Source organism: Oncorhynchus mykiss, chromosome 15 (genome assembly GCF_057628025.1).
Source record: "Oncorhynchus mykiss isolate SJ-2025 chromosome 15, ASM5762802v1, whole genome shotgun sequence".
Taxonomy (NCBI): domain Eukaryota; kingdom Metazoa; phylum Chordata; class Actinopteri; order Salmoniformes; family Salmonidae; genus Oncorhynchus; species Oncorhynchus mykiss.
The window spans coordinates 56,870,001-56,891,478 of record NC_143036.1 but is presented as its reverse complement, the minus strand read 5'-3'; the positions used below and the strand labels follow the sequence as shown (position 1 = coordinate 56,891,478).

Sequence of the window (21,478 nt, the reverse complement as noted above, 5' to 3'; positions counted from 1 at the left end):
GCCTCATGTCTCTCTCCCATTCTCTCAGGTCAAATCAGCCTCATGTCTCTCTCCCATTCTCTCAGGTTAAATCACCACCATGTCTCTCTCCCATTCTCTCAGGTCACATCACCACCATGTCTCTCTCCCATTCTCTCAGGTCAAATCAGCCTCATGTCTCTCTCCCATTCTCTCAGGTCAAATCAGCCTCATGTCTCTCTCCCATTCTCTCAGGTCAAATCAGCCTCATGTCTTTTTCCCATTCTCTCAGGTTAAATCAGCCTCAGGTCTCTCTCCCATTCTCTCAGGTCAAATCAGCCTCATGTCTCTCTCCCATTCTCTCAGGTCAAATCAGCCTCATGTCTCTCTCCCATTCTCTCAGGTCAAATCACCACCATGTCTCTCTCCCATTCTCTCAGGTCAAATCAGCCTCATGTCTCTCTCCCATTCTCTCAGGTCAAATCAGCCTCATGTCTTTCTCCCATTCTCTCAGGTCAAATCAGCCTCATGTCTCTCTCCCATTCTCTCAGGTCAAATCACGACCATGTCTCTCTCCCATTCTCTCAGGTCAAATCAGCCTCATGTCTCTCTCCCATTCTCTCAGGTCAAATCAGCCTCATGTCTTTCTCCCATTCTCTCAGGTCAAATCAGCCTCATGTCTCTCTCCCATTCTCTCAGGTCAAATCAGCCTCATGTCTTTCTCCCATTCTCTCAGGTCAAATCATCACCATGTCTTTCTCCCATTCTCTCAGGTCAAATCAGCCTCATGTCTCTCTCCCGTTCTCTCAGGTCAAATCAGCCTCATGTCTCTCTCCCATTCTCTCAGGTCAAATCAGCCTCATGTCTCTCTCCCATTCTCTCAGGTCAAATCAGCCTCATGTCTTTCTCCCATTCTCTCAGGTCAAATCAGCCTCATGTCGCTCTCCCATTCTCTCAGGTCAAATCAGCCTCATGTCTTTCTCCCATTCTCTCAGGTCAAATCATCACCATGTCTTTCTCCCATTCTCTCAGGTCAAATCAGCCTCATGTCTCTCTCCCGTTCTCTCAGGTCAAATCAGCCTCATGTCTCTCTCCCATTCTCTCAGGTCAAATCAGCCTCATGTCTCTCTCCCATTCTCTCAGGTCAAATCAGCCTCATGTCTCTCTCCCGTTCTCTCAGGTCAAATCAGCCTCATGTCTCTCTCCCATTCTCTCAGGTCAAATCAGCCTCATGTCTCTCTCCCATTCTCTCAGGTCAAATCAGCCTCATGTCTCTCTCCCATTCTCTCAGGTCAAATCAGCCTCATGTATTTATGGGGTAAGACCTTTAAACAGGTCAACATTCAAAAAGCCGCGGGCACAGACGCATTGACAGGACGTGTACTCAAAGCATGCGCTGAACAATTGGCAAGTGTCTTCACTGACATTTTCAACCTCTCCCTGACCGAGTCTGTAATACCTACATGTTTCAAGCAAACCACCATAGTTCCTGTGGCCAAGAAAACGAAGGTAACCTGCCTAAATGACTACTGCCCCGTAGCACTCACGTCGGTAGCCATGAAGTGCTAAAAGGGTCATGGCTCACATCAACAGCATCCCCTAGACCCACTCCAATTCGCATAACGTCCCAACAGATCCACAGATCATGCAATCTCCATTGCACTCCACACTGTCCTTTCCCACCTGGATAAAAGGAACACCTATGTGAGAATGCTATTCATTGACTACAGCTCAGCGTTCAACAACATAGTGTCCTCAAAGCTTATCACCAAGCTAAGGACCCTGGGACTGAACACCTCCCCCTGCAACTGGATCCTAGACTTCCTGACGGGCCGCCCCCAGGTGGTAAGGGTAGGCAACAACACATCTGCCATGCTGATCCTCAACACTGGGGCCCCTCAGGGGTGTGTACTTAGTCCCCTCCTGTAGTCCCTGTTCACCCACGACTGCGTGGCCAAACACGACTCCAACACCATCATTAAGTTTACTGATGACACAATAGTGTGATCACCGACAAAGATGAGACAGCCTATAGGGAGGAGGTCAGATAACTGGCAGTGTGGTGCCAGGACAACAACCTCTCCCTCAACATAACCAAGACTAAGGAGATGATTGTGGACTACAGGAAAAGGCGGGCCGAACAGTTCCCCATTAACATCAAGGGGGCTGTAGTGGAGCGGGTTGAGAGTTTCAAGTTCCTTGGTGTCCACATCATCAAAAAACTATCGTGGTCCAAACACACTAAGACAGTTGTGAAGAAGGCACGACAAAACCTATTCCCCCTCAGGAGACTGAAAATATTTGGCATGGGTCCTCAGATCCTCAAAAAGTTCTACAGCTGCTCCATCGAGAGCATCCTGACTTGGTATGGCATCTGACCGCGAGGCGTTATAGAGGGTGGTGCGTACGGCCCAGTACATCACTGGGGCCAATCTTCCTGCCATCCAGGACCTATATAATAGGTGGTGTCAGAGGAAAGCCCATACAATTGTCAGAGACTCCAGTCACCCAAGTTATAGGCTGTTCTCTCTGATACCGCACGGCAAGCGGTACCGGAGCGCCAAGTCTAGGTCCAAAAGGCTCCTTAACAGCTTCTACCCCCAAGCCACAAGACTGCTGAACAATTAATCAAATGGCCACCAGACTATTTACATTGACCCCTCCATTTGTTTTGTACACTCTGCCAACTTGCTGTTTATTATCTATGTATAGTCACTTTACCCCTACCTACATGTACAAATGACCTCAAGTAACCTGTACCCCCGTACACTGACTCGGTACCGGTACCCCCTGTATATAGCCTCGTCATTGTTATTTTATTGTTTTTTTTACTTGAGTTTATTTTCTAAACTCTAATTGAACTGCACTGTTGGTTAAGGGCTTGTAAGTAAGCATTTCACGGCAAAGTCTACACTTGTTGTATTTGGCGCATGTCACAAAGAAAGTTTGATTTGATTTAATTTCATGTCTCTCTCCCATTCTCTCAGGCGTGTGAAGGACAGGAAACTATTATGGACCAGGGGAGATAAGCGCAGAGCGTGGCCCAGGTCAGTGTCATCAAATCTGGGTTAGAACAGATGGGGGAACGGGAGGTCAGGACAGGGGCCACTCTTTGATACTGCTGGATTATCATAGACAGGACAGACGGACCGACAGACAGATCCCTCTGTTCAGTCAAAGCCGCTGGCCAGGTTTTGGGATGAGACTGACTGAAAAACACATTTGGAATGCTTTGAGGATGCACATTTGCTTTGATTGAATGAATCAGATAGATCATCTATACGGCAGCAACAATTCAAATAGTTCAGCACAACAATGGCAGGTTTCGCTGTTGAAAGTACTGAGAACGAGAGCCATCTGAAGGAAAGGATTCCAGCCATTTCTCTAAGCAGCCACAAACAATCATTTGAAGAGTGTGCTCGAGTGAAAACACTTGCTGTCAACAGCCAAGCTTTAAGTAGGCTGTCAAAACAGCGTCCACCACAGGAATAATACCCAGTGAGTTGTTCTAGTAGAGGTCTTCATGCTGACAACCACAAACAAACTGACTGTGAGAGAAAACCAAACAAGTCAGAGGAGGTTTAACACTGATGACATTTCCAAACACATTCTTGGCCATTCCCTGTTCCCAGAGCGGGCCAGACCTGGGTTCAAATAACATGACACTTCATTCAAATACTTTAGGAGCTGTGTTCTATCGAGCTTTCCTACTACACTTGGAACCAATGGGATAGTCCCAAAAGTGCAAACCCCACCCGTCCTGGCAATCCAGGCAGGCTCAATCAAATGCTCAAAATGATTTGAAAGAAAACAAATACTATTTGAAGCCAGGTCTGGAGCTGAGGTCTGAGGTCTAGAGCTGGCCCGGGCAGGAGCCGGTCGGGCTGGGTCAGGCTGGGCTTGGGGGCTTTTGTCCTGGGAGTGGTGTTAAAGAGACCAGGGGGATCCTCGGGCCTTGTTTAGCCTCTCTGTTCTGGGTCACAGCAGCACCTGGGTGGCTGCCCTTAGAAAAACCCACAGGGGGAGAATCTTTTTTTCTCTTTTTTTAATCACATGTTTTAAACATGAGGCGATACTAAACAACACGCACTAAGGATTTTATTTTTTGATTTCATGCCTTGTCTTGTCTTTGGTATGCTCTGTGACTTGTAAGAGTGAATATGTTGATAAACACATTTGATTTTCATTAATGCATTCTTTTGCTCCTTCACTCATCTTACCATAATAGTATATATCAATATATTTATTTTGAGCTTAACCCTAGGTTCAAATTTCATCGAAGACAACTTTAGCATTTTAGCTAAATAACTACTTTGCAACTACCAGCATGTAATCTAACCCTATCCCAAACCCTATCTCAAACCTAACTCCAGCCTTAACCCAAGGGCTGTTGAGAGCGAAAATAACTACAGTTGTAGGATCTTCAATTTGATCCCCCTGTTGCAGGAGAACCTTAAAAATGTTACTGGTAGTGTATTTGAGGTTTAAAAATGCTTCTGAAGTTTACAATCTCCACTTTGAAATTTCAGACCTGATTTTCCCTCACGAAAAATGTATCGACCCGTACAAAAATGTCAATTAATTATGATCTACTTAATAATTCACATGTCCTGTTGCTGCAGGAATATTTTCCTGCTGTAGCAAACTGGCTCAAATGAAGAACCAACATCTGTACCATTACCCCACATGAGAGCAGGAACATCCAATATGATCTATAAATTCCCCGTCTGCAAACAAGATCATTGTGAATTTGTGTGTGTCTACCATGCTATAACCACACTACAGTATAACCCTATAATTACCCAATTCTCCCCCCATCCCATCGCTTCCCAGTTAATCTCCTCACATCTGCAGGGGCTCCAACATCATCATGACTCCAGTCATTCAGAGGAGAGGCCCTGCCTGAATAAAAAATGATCCTTGAACTCCACAGTGCTGGGCTGAGACAAGTGAGGGAGATCGAGGGGAAAAGAGAGAGAGAGAGGAACATTCTTCTATTTTAATTGAGTGTCAGGAATGGCCCCACAGATTAAAATAGCGCCAACCCCTGTCAATAAAGATTGGGGTCTGATGAAGCTTGGAGAGGGCAGCTATAGGGGCTAGGGGCCCTAATACCACCATACCAGCTGTCTTATTTGTTATTGATATTTACTGGTTGTCGTCTCAGTCTCTCCGTCCCTCGGCTCGCCCATAGGGATTAGTGGTTAATAGCTCTAGGGTTTATGGGTGTAGAGTGAGCCCCTGTCAACCCAAGGGTCCTTCAGCCGTCACCACATCACTGAGATTACTGAGCCTGAATGATGCCTCTTTTAAGTGCCCACTGAGATGATCAGAGGAGAGGAGAGGGGAAACTTTGTTAAACTTCTTTGTAGGTGGAGGGCTGGCTGCGGAGGACCCTTTTACTGTTGATGGGTGTCATGGTAACAACTATGTAGATTCAGATAATGCTCTCTCTCTTCTCCCATTCTTACACCTGTCACTATCACACCTTTACAGGTGAAACGGTTCTGATACCTCCTTCATGCATCCATACACCTACTTCTTCCTTGTACCATTTCACTTGTACTTTTTCATTTTCTACATTCTGTCTCAATGTCTCTCTGCACGGTGTTCTCTACTCGTTCCCTCCCTCCTTCATTCTGCTGACAGCCGTGCTCCTATGGCATGGGCCTGCTGTTCCTCAGCTTGCCTGTGTGATCAGTCGCTCTCTCTCTCTCCAGCTCCTCCACACACTCCACACACACACTTCATCTCATCTTGTTAGTGCTTCCTTTTAGAGCCACACACACGCACGCGCACGCACGCACGCCTCCCTCCCTGCCAATTCTCTGTCTATATTAACTCACATACCATCTTATGTATTGCCAAAGCAGATTGTGTTTGGAGGGCAAGCAATTAAAGGGGGATGGTGGGGGGGGGTCGAACAAAAATGGTAATGTAATTTTGGCTGCAATATTTACAGAAATGGTAAAGCCTTATAAGCGAGCGACGTGACAGAGTCAACACCGCAGAGAATAATGATTTAGCGCCGAGATTTAGTGGGATGGGATCTGGCACTTCCCTAACTACGATAGGCCAAATGTCAAGCCTGCTCACTGTCAGCGTGGCCACTGTTTTTTCTCTCTTTCTGCAAGTTTTTATCCGTGTTTTATGAATCTCATTATAAGTCATTAAAGTGTCGTGAGATTTTCAACAGCCTCCACTCGGTGGCCTGTAGAACCTCTCTGGAAAAGAGGAGAGGAGGAGGAGGAGACATGGGGGGAGAGGAGAGAGGGAGGAGAGTAATAGGTTGTTTTCTCTACTAGGGATTATCAAACATTTTCTCAGAAAGTGTCTCCAATGGTGAGGTGATGTGAGGTGATATCAACAAATGACATAGACTTTTGTTGATATCTAAAATAAGTAGAAAGGGGTCTCTCCATTGTGTTTCCATTGTGGAGATAATGCTCGAGCCTCAAAAAGATAGTGTACAGGTAATTGTTGGTCACGCTCCCAATTACAGCATCAATAGATGGGTTCACCCAGCTCCAGCTCTGCCCTACCTTACCCCTGAATGTCCTTCACTATACTCACTATGTCTCTCAATTTTTCCAGATTCTTTGTCCCTGTATTTTCAACATCTATGCCCTTCAACGGTTGGTCTCTGTGCCTCCTACTCTCTCTCTCTCTCTCTCTCTCTCTCTCTCCCTCTGTATGTCCCTCATTTTTCTCTCTGCCTCTTTTGGGTTAAAGGGATGTCAGTGGGCTGAGTACTGGACTAGACTGTTGTGTAGTAGTAAGGTAGTATAGGTTGTAGGTTGTGAATGGCTAAGATGTAGTGTTAGTGTAGTGTAACGGGGTTGATTGGGAAGTTAGTTATCAAATAGGACTGTAAGGTTGTGAGTGGCTGGGCTGTGTGCCGGTGTGTTGGAGCTCTACAGATGGCTTGGTGCTGTGGAGGTGACAGGAGTCTGTGTGTGTGTGTGTGTGTGTGTGTGTGTGTGTGTGTGTGTGTGTGTGTGTGTGTGTGTGTGAGAGAGAGAGCGAGAGAGAGAGAGAATGTGTGTGGGTGTGTGTGTGAGAGAGGCGTTGGCGTGTGTGTGACAGATAGAGATGCTCAGAGCCTCGGGCATCGATGGGTGCCCTGAGAGTTGGCGAGGAGAAGCGTGCGAGGCCTGTGTGGGCGAGAGACGACAGAGAGGTACGAACCGGGAGGGAGAAGGGGAGGTAAGAATGAGGAGGGAGCATAGGGATGGGGGGAGGCAAGGGGGAAATAAGATAAATAGACAGAGGTAGGAATTAGGAGTTGGAGGGGGTTGAGGAAGAGAGGGAGGGGTAAGATATGATTTAGAAAGGAGCAGGAGGAGAGTGGGAAGAGAGGAAGTGAGGGAGGTGGGACAAGCACCTTTACTATCGCCTGTCTGTCACCTGTTAATTATCTCTAATAATGTCTGAGGTGTTTTATTTCATTCCAGTACACAATTAAGATTTCATCCCGGTGTCTGACATTGAGCTACAATGGAAGCGAGCAGTGAACACTAGTTCTTCCTCAAGCTATATGTTTCCATTAACATTCCAGTTTTTTTTTTTGCATAGAATATAGATGGGACAATTACCTGCTACGTTTCCATTGAACTGTCTTGTCGTTAAAAACAGCCGGTCATAATGACGTCACACCCCCCCCTAAAAATAAAAGGTTTTCTCAATAACCTAGAATGTCGAATAAAAACAAAGTGGTTGAAGTGTTTCCATGATCCATTTAGGCAAATTGCGCAGTAATGAATTGGTGATAAAGAAATGATTGTGTCACGTGTAATGGAAACGGCATAGGAGAAATTTTCGAAAGATCGACAACACTGTTCGAGAGGGGTTGGTTTTTCTTTTGTAGAACTTCCTTTATTGTGACAATTATGGTGGAAACTGTGTTTCTTGTTGTAAATGATGGTTGCTAAATGCTTTTGAAGGTGATGTTAGCACATACAGTTGAAGTCGGAAGTTTACATACACTTAGGTTGGAGTCATTAACCTCTTAGAGCTCTAGGGGCGCTATTTCATTTTTGGATAAAAAACGTTCCCGTTTTAAGCGCGATATTTTGTCACGAAAAGATGCTCGACTATGCATATTCTTGACAGTTTTGGAAAGAAAACACTCTGAAGTTTCAGAATCTGCAAAGATTTTGTCTGTAAGTGCCCCAGAACTCATTCTACAGGCGAAACCAAGATGATGCATCACCCAGGAATTAGCAGAATTTCTGAAGCTCTGTTTTCCATTCTCTCCTTATATGGCTGTGATTGCGCAACGAATGAGCCTACACTTTCTGTCGTTCGCCCAAGGTCTTAGCAGCATTGTGACGTATTTGTAGGCATATCATTGGAAGATTGGCCATAAGAGACTACATTTTCCAGAGGTCCGCCCGGTGTCCTTTGTCTAAATTTGTGCGTAATCTTCAGGTGCAGGCATTTTCTCCTGGGATTCAGGAGAGAAAGCATGTTTCCAAGAACGATGTATCAATGAAGAGATATGTGAAAAACACCTTGAGGATTGATTCTAAACAACGTCTGCCATGTTTTCAGTCGATATTATGGAGTTAATTTGGAAAAAAGTTTGCGTTTTGAGGACTGAATTTATGGATTTTTTTTGGTAGCCAAATGTGATGTATAAAACGGAGCTATTTCTAATACACAAGGAATCTTTTTGGAAAAACTGAGCATCTGCTATCTAACTGAGAGTATCCTCATTGAAAACATCAGAAGTTCTTCAAAGGTAAATGATTTTATTTGAAGGCTTTTATGTTTTTGTTAATGTTGCGTGCTGGATGCTAACGCTAATGCTAACGCTAAATGCTAACGCGAAATGCTAACTCTAGCTAGCTACTTTTACACAAATGATTGTTTTCCTATGGTTGAGAAGCATATTTTGAAAATCTGAGATGACAGTGTTGTTTACAAAAGGCTAAGCTTGAGAGATGGCATATTTATTTCATTTCATTTGCGATTTTCATAAATAGTTAACGTTGTGTTATGCTAATGAGCTTGCTGATAGATTTACACAATCCTGGATACAGGGGTTTTTTCATAGCTAAACGTGACGCAGAAAACGGAGCGATTTGTCCTAAACAAATAATCTTTCAGGAAAAACTGAACATTTGCTATCTGAGAGTCTCCTCAATGAAAACATCTGAAGTTCTTCAAAGGTAAATGATTTTTTTGAATGCTTTTCTGTTTTTTTGTGTAAATGTTGCCAGCTGAATGCTAATGCTAAATGCTACGTTAGCCATCAATACTGTTACACAAATGATTGTTTTGCAATGGTTGAGAAGCATATTTTGAAAATCTGAGATGACAGTGTTGTTAACAAAAGGCTAAGCTTGAGAGCTAGCATATTTATTTCATTTGATTTGCGATTTTCATGAATAGTTAACGTTGCGTTATGGTAATGAGCTTGAGTCTGTATTCACGAACCCGGATCCGGGATGGGGAGATCAGAAAGGTTAAAACTCGTTTTTCAACCACTCCACAAATTTCTAGTTAACAAACTATAACAATTGTTTATAGACAAATTGTTCCACTTATAATTCACTGTATCACAATGCCAGTGGGTCAGAAGTTTGCATACACTATGTTGACTGTGCCTTTAAACAGCTTAGAAAATTCCAGAAAATGATGTCATGGCTTTAGAAGCTTCTGATAGACTAACTGACAACAGTTGAGTCAATTGGAGGTGTACCTGTGGATGTTTTTCAAGGCCTACCTTCAAACTCAGTGCCTCTTTGCTTGACATCATGGGAAAATCAAAAGAAATCAGCCAAGACCTCGGAAAATAAATTGTAGACCTCCAAAAGTCTTGGTAATCCTTGAGAGCAATTTCCAAATGCCTGAAGGTACCACGTTCATCTGTACAAACAATAGTATGCAAGTATAAACACCATGGGACTACACAGCCGTCATACCTATCAGGACGGAGACGCGTTCAGTCTCCTAGAATTGAACGTATTTTGGTGCGAAACGTGCAAATCAATCCCAGAACAACAGCAAAGGACCTTGTGAAGATGCTGGAGGAAACAGGTACAAAAGTATCTATATCCACAGTAAAACGAGTCCTATATCGACATAACCTGAAAGGCCGCTCAGTAAAGAAGAACACACTGCTCCAAAACCGCCATAAAAAAGCCAGACAACGGTTTGCAACTGCACATGGGGACAAAGATCCTACTTTTTGGAGAATGTCCTCTGGTCTGATGAAACAAACATAGAACTGTTTGGCAATAACGACCATCGTTATGTTAGGAGGAAAAAGGGGGATGCTTGCAAGCCGAAGAACATCATCCCAACCGTGAAGCACGGGGTGGCAGCATCATGTTGTGGGGGTGCTTTGCTGCAGGAGGGACCGGTGCACTTCACAAAATAGATGGCAGCATGAGGATGGAAAATTATGTGGATATATTGAAGCAACATCTCAAGACATCAGTCAGGAAGTTAAAACTTGGTCACAAATGGGTCTTCAAAATGGACAATGACCACAAGCATACTTCCAAAGTTGTGGCAAAATGGCTTAAAAGAACAACAAAGTCAAGGTATTGGAGTGGCCATCACAAAGCCCTGACCTCAATCCTATAGAAAAGTTGTGGGCAGAACGGAAAAAGCACATGCGAGCAAAGTGACCTACAAACCTGACTCAGGTACACCAATTCTGTCAGGAGGAATGGGCCAAAATTCACCCAACTTATTGTGGGAAGCTTCTGGAAGGCTACCCGAAACGTTTGAACCAAGTTAAACAATTTAAAGGCAACGCTACCAAATACTAATTGAGTGTATATAAACTTCTGACCCACTGGGTGTAACAATTCTCCTCTTCGTCTGAGGAAGAGTAGTCAAGATCGGACCAACACGCAGCGTGGTAAGTGTCCATGTTAATATTTTAATATAACAGAACACTAAACAAAAATACCAACGAGAATGTAAGAAACGAAACAGCCCTGTCAGGTGAAACAACACAAAACAGGAAACAACTACCCACAAACACAGGTGGGAACAGGCTACCTAAGTATGGTTGTCAATCAGAGACAACGATTGACAGCTGCCTCTGATTGGGAACCATACCAGGTCAAACACATAGAAGTACAAAACATAGAACAAAACATAGAATGCCCACCCCAACTCACGCCTCGACCAAACCAAAATAGAGACATAAAAAAGGAACTAAGGTCGGGACGTGACACTGGGAATGTGATTGAAGAAATAAAAGCTGAAATAAATCATTCTCTTTAATGTTATTCAGACATTTCACATTCTTAAAATAAAGTGGTGATCCTAACTTTACCGCAACCAGGGACTTTTTACTAGGATTTAACGTCAGGAATTGAGAAAAACTGAGTTCATATGTATTTGGCTAAGGTGTATGTAAACTTTCGACTTCAACTGTAGCTGTAAGCTCCACACCCTATTTAATTCTAAATGCCTACTGGTAAGTTTCACCATCCAATTCTTTCAAATCTACAGAAAAGTACGTTTCCACATGTCACAGACTGTGGCAATACGTTGGCACATGAGAATTATTAGAATATGGTAAATATGAGCCAATTCTTGCATTCCATCCATGCTGGCTTTTGCAGGCTACTTGAGACATGAAACTAATAGGTGGGAGGGCATACACACTGTTGCTAATTTATTAATTCGCAATTTGCCTAAACGGTTAATAATGGAAACCCTTCAACCAGGTCATTACGTCCAGCTGATTTAATCGACACAAGATAGTTAAATGTAAGCTCAGCCTAGCAGACGATTGTTGAGTCTATTTTCTATGTGAACTCTCTAAATGTTGACACAAAATCCCAGGACAAGTTTGTGGAAGCATAGCTACTTGTTGGACAAAAGAACAATCCACCCTGTCGAACAGATACAAATGTTGTCTATCTTTAGAACATGTCTCCCACAGCTGCTGTTCCCAACACACACCTCACAATGTTTTTTTGTGACATTGCTTTTGTTGAATAAACCTGGGTCAATGGAAACCTGCCTACTGATCTCTCAGGTGGCCTTTGAGCAGTTGTCCATGGTGACCAGGACGTCCTAAGTGAAGTAAGATGTGCAACATGGGTAATGGGTAATTGGGGAAAGGATGTGCAACATGGGTTACATGAACCTCAGTAAAGTCAACGTCAGCCCAACATGTTCACTGTTCAATCCTGCCTCAGTCACATTTGCTGTTCTGACAGCATTAGTTGAGGCATAACTTAGATTGGTTGAGAATAGAGCAATCAGAAACTGCCATGAACATGATGTAAGTACTACGTGGCTCAATGATTGGTCAATGCTGAATTGGTTCATGTGGTAGTTGTTTAATCAGGTAATGAACCACCAGAAACGGTGTAATCCACTCATTTCATTACACTGTGATTATAGTGTAATTCACTGGCACTCACCACATAGCTGTCAGAGACAGCTTTAGCTTATTTAAGGTTGTCCTGCTTCCTGCCTCTCAACTGGACCGGATCACAATTGACCATATATGGTGCTGATGTTGATGTAGTCCATGTTCATTGGACAGTTCTTTGAGGTAAAGAATGTGACAGAAATAAATGGCATGTTTGAATGGCACAGTCGGACTATAGGTTCATCCAGGTTCACCTCAATCAAAGACTCAGCTAAATAAAATGGTTGCTATGTGAAATACTGTAGAATACAACATGTATGCTGACCAATACACAACACAAAAAACGACACTTTGGTAGCCAAGCTAACTAGAACAATACTGTTGGATGATGCTGGATGATGAGATGGTATTCCCTTCAGGGACATTAGTGATGTCTGAAACAGAATGCATTCAGCCTATTGGTCAATCTCACATTAATAATAACAGTACCAACACTGCAAAGTACATTTGACGGGTGGATTAAGGTGAGAGGATTAGCATCATATCTACAGAATGGAAAGCGTCAAACCTTTCTGTGTGCATAGACACAGCAAGAGAGCCAAATATGCTTCTCAGAAGTCAGTCAGAACAGAGAAATGCAACCAAATCAAGTTAAGTCCTCTCCACTGAAGCCATGGCAGTGCAAACAGCAGAGGAAGACACGAATGAGGTGCACCCACCGCCGGCCCCGCCTCTCCGCCGCTCATCTCTGTCTGTCTGGCAGGGATGCTGTCCTCCGGCTCCTCCCTTTAGGCCGCTGACATAGTGCCTGCTATCCCGCTCCACCTCCAGCTGAGACAAGAGAGGTGCTTCAGGGGAAACCCCTGCTGAGCCGCACACCACACACACACACACACACACACACACACACACACACACACACACACACACACACACACACACACACACACTGACACTGGCACACTGGCATGGCACCCCCCAGCCCCACCCCTGACACTAAGCCTGCAGGAGCAGAGAGGGTAAGCTACATCTCTACTAACTCAGGTTGGCAGGTGAGCCGAAGCACTCCCTCTTTCTCTGTCTCTCTCATATTCTCTCTCTTGCTTCCTACATCTCTTTTTCATTCTCTCTTTCTCTGTCTCTCACCACCACTCCCCTCCCCATCTCTCTCTCTCTCTCTGTTCTCCTCTCTCTTAACCTGCGTCTGTTGCACCATGCTGCAGGCAGGTTGGGGGGAGCGGTGTGTGTGTGTGTGTGTGTGTGTGTGTGTGTGTGTGGGAGGGGGGAGGGGGGGTTAAACTGTCTGGGTAATAGAGGGCTGAAGTAAAGGAGGACTCCTGTTTCTAGAATATTAACAACCATGGGAGATAAAAACACTCAGGAACACTGTGACACACATCTATCTCACTGTTATACACATTATCTCACTGTAATACACATCTATCTCACTGTGACACACATCTATCTCACTGTAACACACATCTATCTCACTGTAATCCACATCTATCTCACTGTGACACACATCTATTTCACTGTAATACACATCTATCTCACTGTGACACACATCTATTTCACTGTGACACACATCTATTTCACTGTGACACACATCTATCTCACTGTGAGATACATCTATCTCACTGTGAGATACATCGTATTCAACCCCCCCCCCCCCCCCCCCCCCTAACTTCCTGAAATTTGACACATATTACAATTTCTTATGTGTGTTCGTGGGATATTTGAGTGACTCAAACTTGCCAGCAAAATTAATGGGCTGAAAAGCCAACTAAAATGTTTTATCTGACAATGACTAGTGTATCTAGGGAAGCACAGCCGCGAGACGCCCAGTGACACGAGCCTACCAGACGAGCTAAATCACTTCTATTCTCGCTTTGAGGCAAGCAACACTGAGGCATGCATGAGAGCTTCAGCTGTTCCGGACGACTGTGTGATCACGCTCTCCATAGCCGACGTGAGTAAGACCTTTAAACAGGTCAGCATACACAAGGCTGCGGTGCCAGACGGATTAACATGGCTTGTGCTCCGGGCATGTGCTGACCAACTGGCAGGTGTCTTCACTGACATTTTCAACATGTCCCTAATTGAGTCTGTAATACAAACATGTTTCAAGCAGATCACCATAGTTCCTGTACCCAAGAACACTAAGGTATCCTGCCTAAATGACTACCGACCCAGAGCACTCACGTCCGTAGCCAGGAAGTGCTTTGAAAGGCTGGTAATGGCTCACATCAACACCATTATCCCAGAAACCCTAGACCCACTCCAATTTACATACCGCCCAAACAGATCCACAGATGATGCAATCTCTATTGCACTCCACACTGCCCTTTCCCACATGGACAAAAGGAACACCTATGTGAGAATGCTGTTCATTGACTACAGCTCAGCGTTCAACACCATATTACCCTCAAAGGTCATCACCAAGCTAAGGATCCCGGGACTAAACACCTCCCTCTGCAACTGGATCCTGGACTTCCTGACAGGCCGCCCCCAGGTGGTGAGGGTAGGTAGCAACACATCTGCCACGCTGATCCTCAACACTGGAGCTACCCAGGGGTGCGTGCTCAGTCCCCTCCTGTACTCCCTGTTCAACCACGACTGCATGGCAAGGCACGACTCCAACACCATCATTAAGTTTGCTGACGACACAATAGTGGTAGGCCTGATCACCGACAACAACGAGACAGCCTATAGGGAGGAGGTCAGAGACCTGGCCGGGTGGTGCCAGAATAACAACCTATCCCTCAACGTAACCAAGACTAAGGAGATGATTGTGGACTACAGGAAAAGGAGCACCGAGCACATCCCCATTCTCATCAACGGGGCTGTAGTGGAGCAGGTTGAGCGTTTCAAATTCCTTGGTGTCCACATCAACAACAAACTAGAATGGTCCAAACACACCAAGACAGTCGTGAAGAAGGCACGACAAAGCCTATTCCCCCTCAGGAAACTAAACATATTTGGCATGGGTCCTGAGATCCTCAAAAGGTTCTACAGCTGCAACATCGAGAGCATCCTGACCGGTTGCATCACAAGGCACTTCAGAGGGTAGTGCAGACGGCCCAGTACATCACTGGGGCAAAGCTGCCTGCCATCCAGGATCTCTACACCAGGCGATGTCAGAGGAAGGCCCTAAAAATTGTCAAAGACCCCAGCCACCCCAGTCATAGACTGCCGCATGTTAAGCTGTACCGGAGTGCCAAGTCTAGGACAAAAAGGCTTCTCAACAGTTTTTACCCCAAGCCATAAGACTCCTGAATAGGTAACCAAATGGTTACCCAGACTATTTGCATTGTGTTCCCCCCCTCCAACCCCTCTTTTACGCTGCTGCTACTCTCTGTTTATCTTATGTGCATAGTCACTTTAACTATACATTCATGTACATACTACCTAAATTGGCCCAACCAACCAGTGCTCCCACACATTGGCTAACTGGGCTTTCTGCATTGTGTCCCACCATCCGCCAACCCCTCTTTACGCTACTGCTACTCTCTGTTCATCATTTATGCATAGTCACTTTAACGATACCTACATGTACAGTGCCTTGCGAAAGTATTCGGCCCCCTTGAACTTTGCGACCTTTTGCCACATTTCAGGCTTCAAACATAAAGATATAAAACTGTATTTTTTTGTGAAGAATCAACAACAAGTGGGACACAATCATGAAGTGGAACGACATTTATTGGATATTTCAAACTTTTTTAACAAATCAAAAACTGAAAAATTGGGCGTGCAAAATTATTCAGCCCCCTTAAGTTAATACTTTGTAGCTCCACCTTTTGCTGCGATTACAGCTGTAAGTCGCTTGGGGTATGTCTCTATCAGTTTTGCACATCGAGAGACTGAATTTTTTTCCCATTCCTCCTTGCAAAACAGCTCGAGCTCAGTGAGGTTGGATGGAGAGCATTTGTGAACAGCAGTTTTCAGTTCTTTCCACAGATTCTTGATTGGATTCAGGTCTGGACTTTGACTTGGCCATTCTAACACCTGGATATGTTTATTTTTGAACCATTCCATTGTAGATTTTGCTTTATGTTTTGGATCATTGTCTTGTTGGAAGACAAATCTCCGTCCCAGTCTCAGGTCTTTTGCAGACTACATCAGGTTTTCTTCCAGAATGGTCCTGTATTTGGCTCCATCCATCTTCCCATCAATTTTAACCATCTTCCCTGTCCCTGCTGAAGAAAAGCAGGCCCAAACCATGATGCTGCCACCACCATGTTTGACAGTGGGGATGGTGTGTTCAGCTGTGTTGCTTTTACGCCAAACATAACGTTTTGCATTGTTGCCAAAAAGTTCAATTTTGGTTTCATCTGACCAGAGCACATTCTTCCACGTTTGGTGTGTCTTCCAGGTGGCTTGTGGCAAACTTTAAACGACACTTTTTATGGATATCTTTAAGAAATGGCTTTCTTCTTGTCACTCTTCCATAAAGGCTTTGTGCAATATACGACTGATTGTTGTCCTATGGACAGAGTCTCCCACCTCAGCTGTAGATCTCTGCAGTTCATCCAGAGTGATCATGGGCCTCTTGGCTGCATCTCCGATCAGTCTTCTCCTTGTATGAGCTGACAGTTTAGAGGGACGGCCAGGTCTTGGTAGATTTGCAGTGGTCTGATACTCCTTCCATTTCAATATTATCGCTTGCACAGTGCTCCTTGTTGTTTAAAGCTTGGGAAATCTTTTTGTATCCAAATCCGGCTTTAAACTTCTTCACAACAGTATCTCGGACCTGCCTGGTGTGTTCCTTGTTCTTCATGATGCTCTCTGCGCTTTTAACGGACCTCTGAGACTATCACAGTGCAGGTGCATTTATACAGAGACTTGATTACACACAGGTGGATTGTATTTATCATCATTAGTCATTTAGGTCAACATTGGATCATTCAGAGATCCTCACTGAACGGGGCTGAATAATTTTGCACGTCCAATTTTTCAGTTTTTGATTTGTTAAAAAAGTTTGAAATATCCAATAAATGTCGTTCCACTTCATGATTGTGTCCCACTTGTTGTTGATTCTTCACAAAAAAATACAGTTTTATATCTTATATATCTTATATAGCCTTACTACTCTTATTTTCAAATGTATTTTTACTGTTGTTTTATTTCTTTACTTATCTACCTACACACACACACACACACACACACACACACTTTTTTTCTTTCTTTTATTCTGCACTATTGGTTAGATCCTGTAAGTAAGCATTTCACTGTAAGGTCTCCTACACCTGTTGTATAGAGGTCCTACACCGGCGCACGGGACAAATAAACTTTGATTTGATTTGACCTGGACATTTCTGAAAAGTTATAAATAGCTCTCTTAGGTATGCAATGACTGACATGACAAAAGGAAACTGCAATTGCACTCGCCAATTTAGGAATTGCACCTTATGCTTTCTACTATTAAAACTTTCAAGATTATGTTGAAAGCCCGACTGATTTCCTTCAAATAAATACTACTGGTCTAAATGATTTTTACCTCACTCAGTGTCACCACTCAAGTCACTGTTTCTGTGAAAGCAACAAACCCTATTGGAAATAGCAACGTCACAAAGTCCAGGGCAAGATATGAAGGATGGATACATTGCTGTGTATCCAATCTTAACACAGTATAGGCTGTGTCTCAATAACAGATTGTTGGACATTTTACATCCCGGTTTTCTGTAAGGATCGTTACCTTACGTGCAGAGTATTACAACCGACAGATATGTGAGATGTGAGAGTAACATATGTGAGAGTAACATGTGCTGAATGACACATCTAACTTTTACATAAGAGAGCAATGACAATGACAACTCAAATATGCCATTCATTTGATGTTGTGAGTGGGCCTGAACAGAGAGGGAGATGAGAGAGAAAATAGAGAAGAGGAAGACAAATTAGAGAATGAGAGGAGTGGAACAGAAGAGAAGAGGAATGTGCCAAGTTTGTATATTGCCCTTGAGGGTGAGTTCAGCCCAGTGTGTGTGTGTGTGTGTGTGTGTGTGTGTGTGTGTGTGTGTGTGTGTGTGTTTTATAGGAAAGTGGGTGTCAGGTATGTCTCTGCACCACTCCAACACTCTCTGCTGTTCTGTTCGCCAGGATAACAAATCTCTCCCTCCAGCAGCTCTGCTAACCTCCTCAGCTATACTAATAACATTTAGACATGTTAAGCTCGTAAATTAGCGAATCTGGACCGCAGAGATATTATTTATGCTTGTCTCTCGTATTGAAAGAGTCAGCTTGATGGGTAAATTGTGTTTTAATTCTTGGAGGGAGAGGTTTTTTCTGCGCCTCAGCGTGGTGTGAGATTAATCCCCTGACAACCTCTGCAACGCACTTCAAATTGCTCCCAAATGTCACAGCGGAGATTTCACACACAGCCGAGGGTGGAAACTGAACTGGGGAGGGAGGGAGTACAAAGCAAGGCCACATCCAACGCACGCGTTGGCCCTACTTGTCACGCTCACACATTTACGTGCTTTGAAACTCGCGCACGCACACACACAAGTTCACAACACGGTCGGGCACACACACACACAAGTTCACAACACGGTCGGGCACACACACACACAAGTTCACAACACGGTCGGGCACACACACACACAAGTTCACAACACGGTCGGGCACACACACACACAAGTTCACAACACGGTCGGGCACACACACACACATTAAAATGTTTCTATACTTACGAAACAAACTCAATGCGCAGCTATAGTTGTGTTTTATATTCCTTTTTTATTTCTATTAATTTTATTATGAAATGTAGTTTAGGTTCAGTTAGTTTTCAGATCCAATTTACTAGTTTTATAAAACATTTATATTATATTAGTTTCAGTTGTAGTTTTAGTGGTAAGGACAGAAAGTAGCCTATGGGAAGATCTCAATTGCATACTCTCTCCTTCTCAAAACCCATTGGATGAGAAAGCCAGAGAACGCCTTCTCCATTGGGTTTTGAGAAGGACAGGAGGAGAGATGAAGCGTAGAGTATGTCATTGAGATCGTCTCTATGTGTGGGAGGCTAGGAGACATTTATGTTTTGTACAGTTGCTGTGCTTTGGGGGTTGTTATTTCTTGCCAGTGTGGGGCAGTATGGCATAAGGTAATGGTTCAGGTCACAGGTTAGGCTAAGTTTATTCGGTATTGATTAGGATCCCTATCAGCTATTCTCCCTGGGGTCCAAATGAAACAATACATAGTACAGAATATTATTAGTCCAGGACTGGATTTTTTTTTTAAAACTTTATTTAACTAGGCAAGTCAGTTAAGAACAAATTTTTATTTTCAATGACAGCCTAGGAACAGTGGGTTAGCTGCCTGTTCAGGGGCAGAACGACAGATTTGTACCTTGTCAGCTCGGCATTTGAACTTTACTAGTCCAACGCTCTAACCACTAGGCTACCCTGCCGCCCCACATACATTTAAAACGTCACACACAGACTACATATGAGTTTATACACACACTATCTAGGTCTAATACATAGTGCAGTGAAAATTAAAATACAAGATATATTAAAATGGCTGCGCTGCTCTCTGAAGGTAGACTCAGTGAGATGAGTGAGATTTTGTTTTGAAAAAAAATTCCAATGTGTCAAATAATTATATTTTTGTTTTCTCTCATATGCTCATACTCTCTCGCAACCCCCCACCCTACACATTCAAGGGGTTTTCTTTATTTATTTTTTACTATTTTCTACATTGTAGAATAGTGAACATATCAAAACTATGAAATAACACATATGGAATTATGTCGTAACCCAAAAAAGTGTTAAACAAATCAAAATATATTTGATATTTGAGATTCTTCAAAGTAGCCACCCTTTGCCTTGATGACAGCTTTGCACACTCTTGGCATTCTCTCAACCAGCTTCATGAGGTAGTCACCTGGAATGCATTTAAATTAACAGGTGTGCTTTAAAAAAAGTTAATTTGTGGAATTTCTTTCCTTCTTAATGCATTTGAGCCAATCAGTTGTGTTGTTACAAGGTAGGGGGGGTATACAGAAGATAGCCCTATTTGGTAAAAGACCAAGTCCATATTATGGCAAGAAAAGCTCAAATAAGCAAAGAGAAACAACAGCCCATCATTACTTTAAGACATGAAGGTCAGTCAAAGACGAACATTTCATGAACTTTGGAAGTTTCTTCAAGTGCAGCCATGAAAACCATCAAGCTCTATGATGAAACTGGCCCTATGAGGACCTCCACAGGAATTGAAGACCTAGAGATACCTCTCCTGGCTGGAAGGGATCGCCTCCCATGGGAACAGGTGGAGGCAGCCAGGAGAGCGGAGGCAGCAGGAGAAGGGAACCAGCGGTATGAGGGAACACGGCTGGCAAGGAAGCCCGAGAGGCACACGGGGAGTGTGGCAGAGTCCGGTAGTAGACCTGAGCCAACTCCCCGTGCTTACTGTGGCGAGCATGGGACTGGTCAGGCTCCGTGCTATGGGGTGAAGCTCACAGTGTCGAGGCAGAGCATTCACAGGCCGGCGTCCCACATTTGCCGTAAACATTACACTCACAGAAGTTCCAAAAGAATAAAGACATTTCAAATGTCATATTATGTCTTTGTACAGTGTTATAATGATGTGCAAATGGTTCAAGTACAAAAGGGAAAATAAATAATCATAAATATGGGTTGTATTTACAATGGTGTTTGTTCTTCACTGGTTGCCCTTTTCTTGTGGTCACATATTTGGTCACAAATATTGCTGCTTTGATGGCACTTCACCCAGTAGATATGGGAGTTTATCAAAATTGGGTTTGTTTTCAAATTCTTTGTGGATCTTTGCAATCTGAGGGAAATATGTGTCTCTCTCTCACACTCTCCCCTCTCTTTTTTTCTCTCTCTCTCTCTCTCTCTCTCTCTCTCTCTCTCTCTTTCCTTGATTTCTTTCTAGCTCTAGGTGAAGCAGACAGTTTTGCCAGGCTTGTTAAGGAGACATATACGGTTGAGGAGGTCTCTACTCTCTAAGCCCAGAGCTGAACATCTAAGACCCCCCCTACACACACACCCCTCTCCTCTCCCCTGCTGTCCCTCCATGTTGAAACAACCTTGTTGGAACTCTCGCCTCCGGAGCCAAAAGGACACCCTCACATCCCCTCACCCCCTGTGGGCCGGTGGGTAGACAGGTTGTTGTGTGACGTGTCTTGGACCCATTCCCAGAACC

At 43.9% G+C, this 21,478-nt stretch overlaps 1 long non-coding RNA gene across 1 annotated transcript; it reads left to right on the top strand.

Moving 5' to 3' along the window:
- Positions 1-8,560: 8,560 nt before the first annotated feature.
- On the top strand, positions 8,561-21,346 carry LOC149978113 (uncharacterized). Its single transcript, XR_016486773.1, has 3 exons — positions 8,561-8,701; positions 9,070-9,131; positions 21,209-21,346. It is a non-coding gene; the product is annotated as an uncharacterized LOC149978113 (long non-coding RNA).
- The last annotated feature ends 132 nt before the right edge of the window (positions 21,347-21,478 follow it).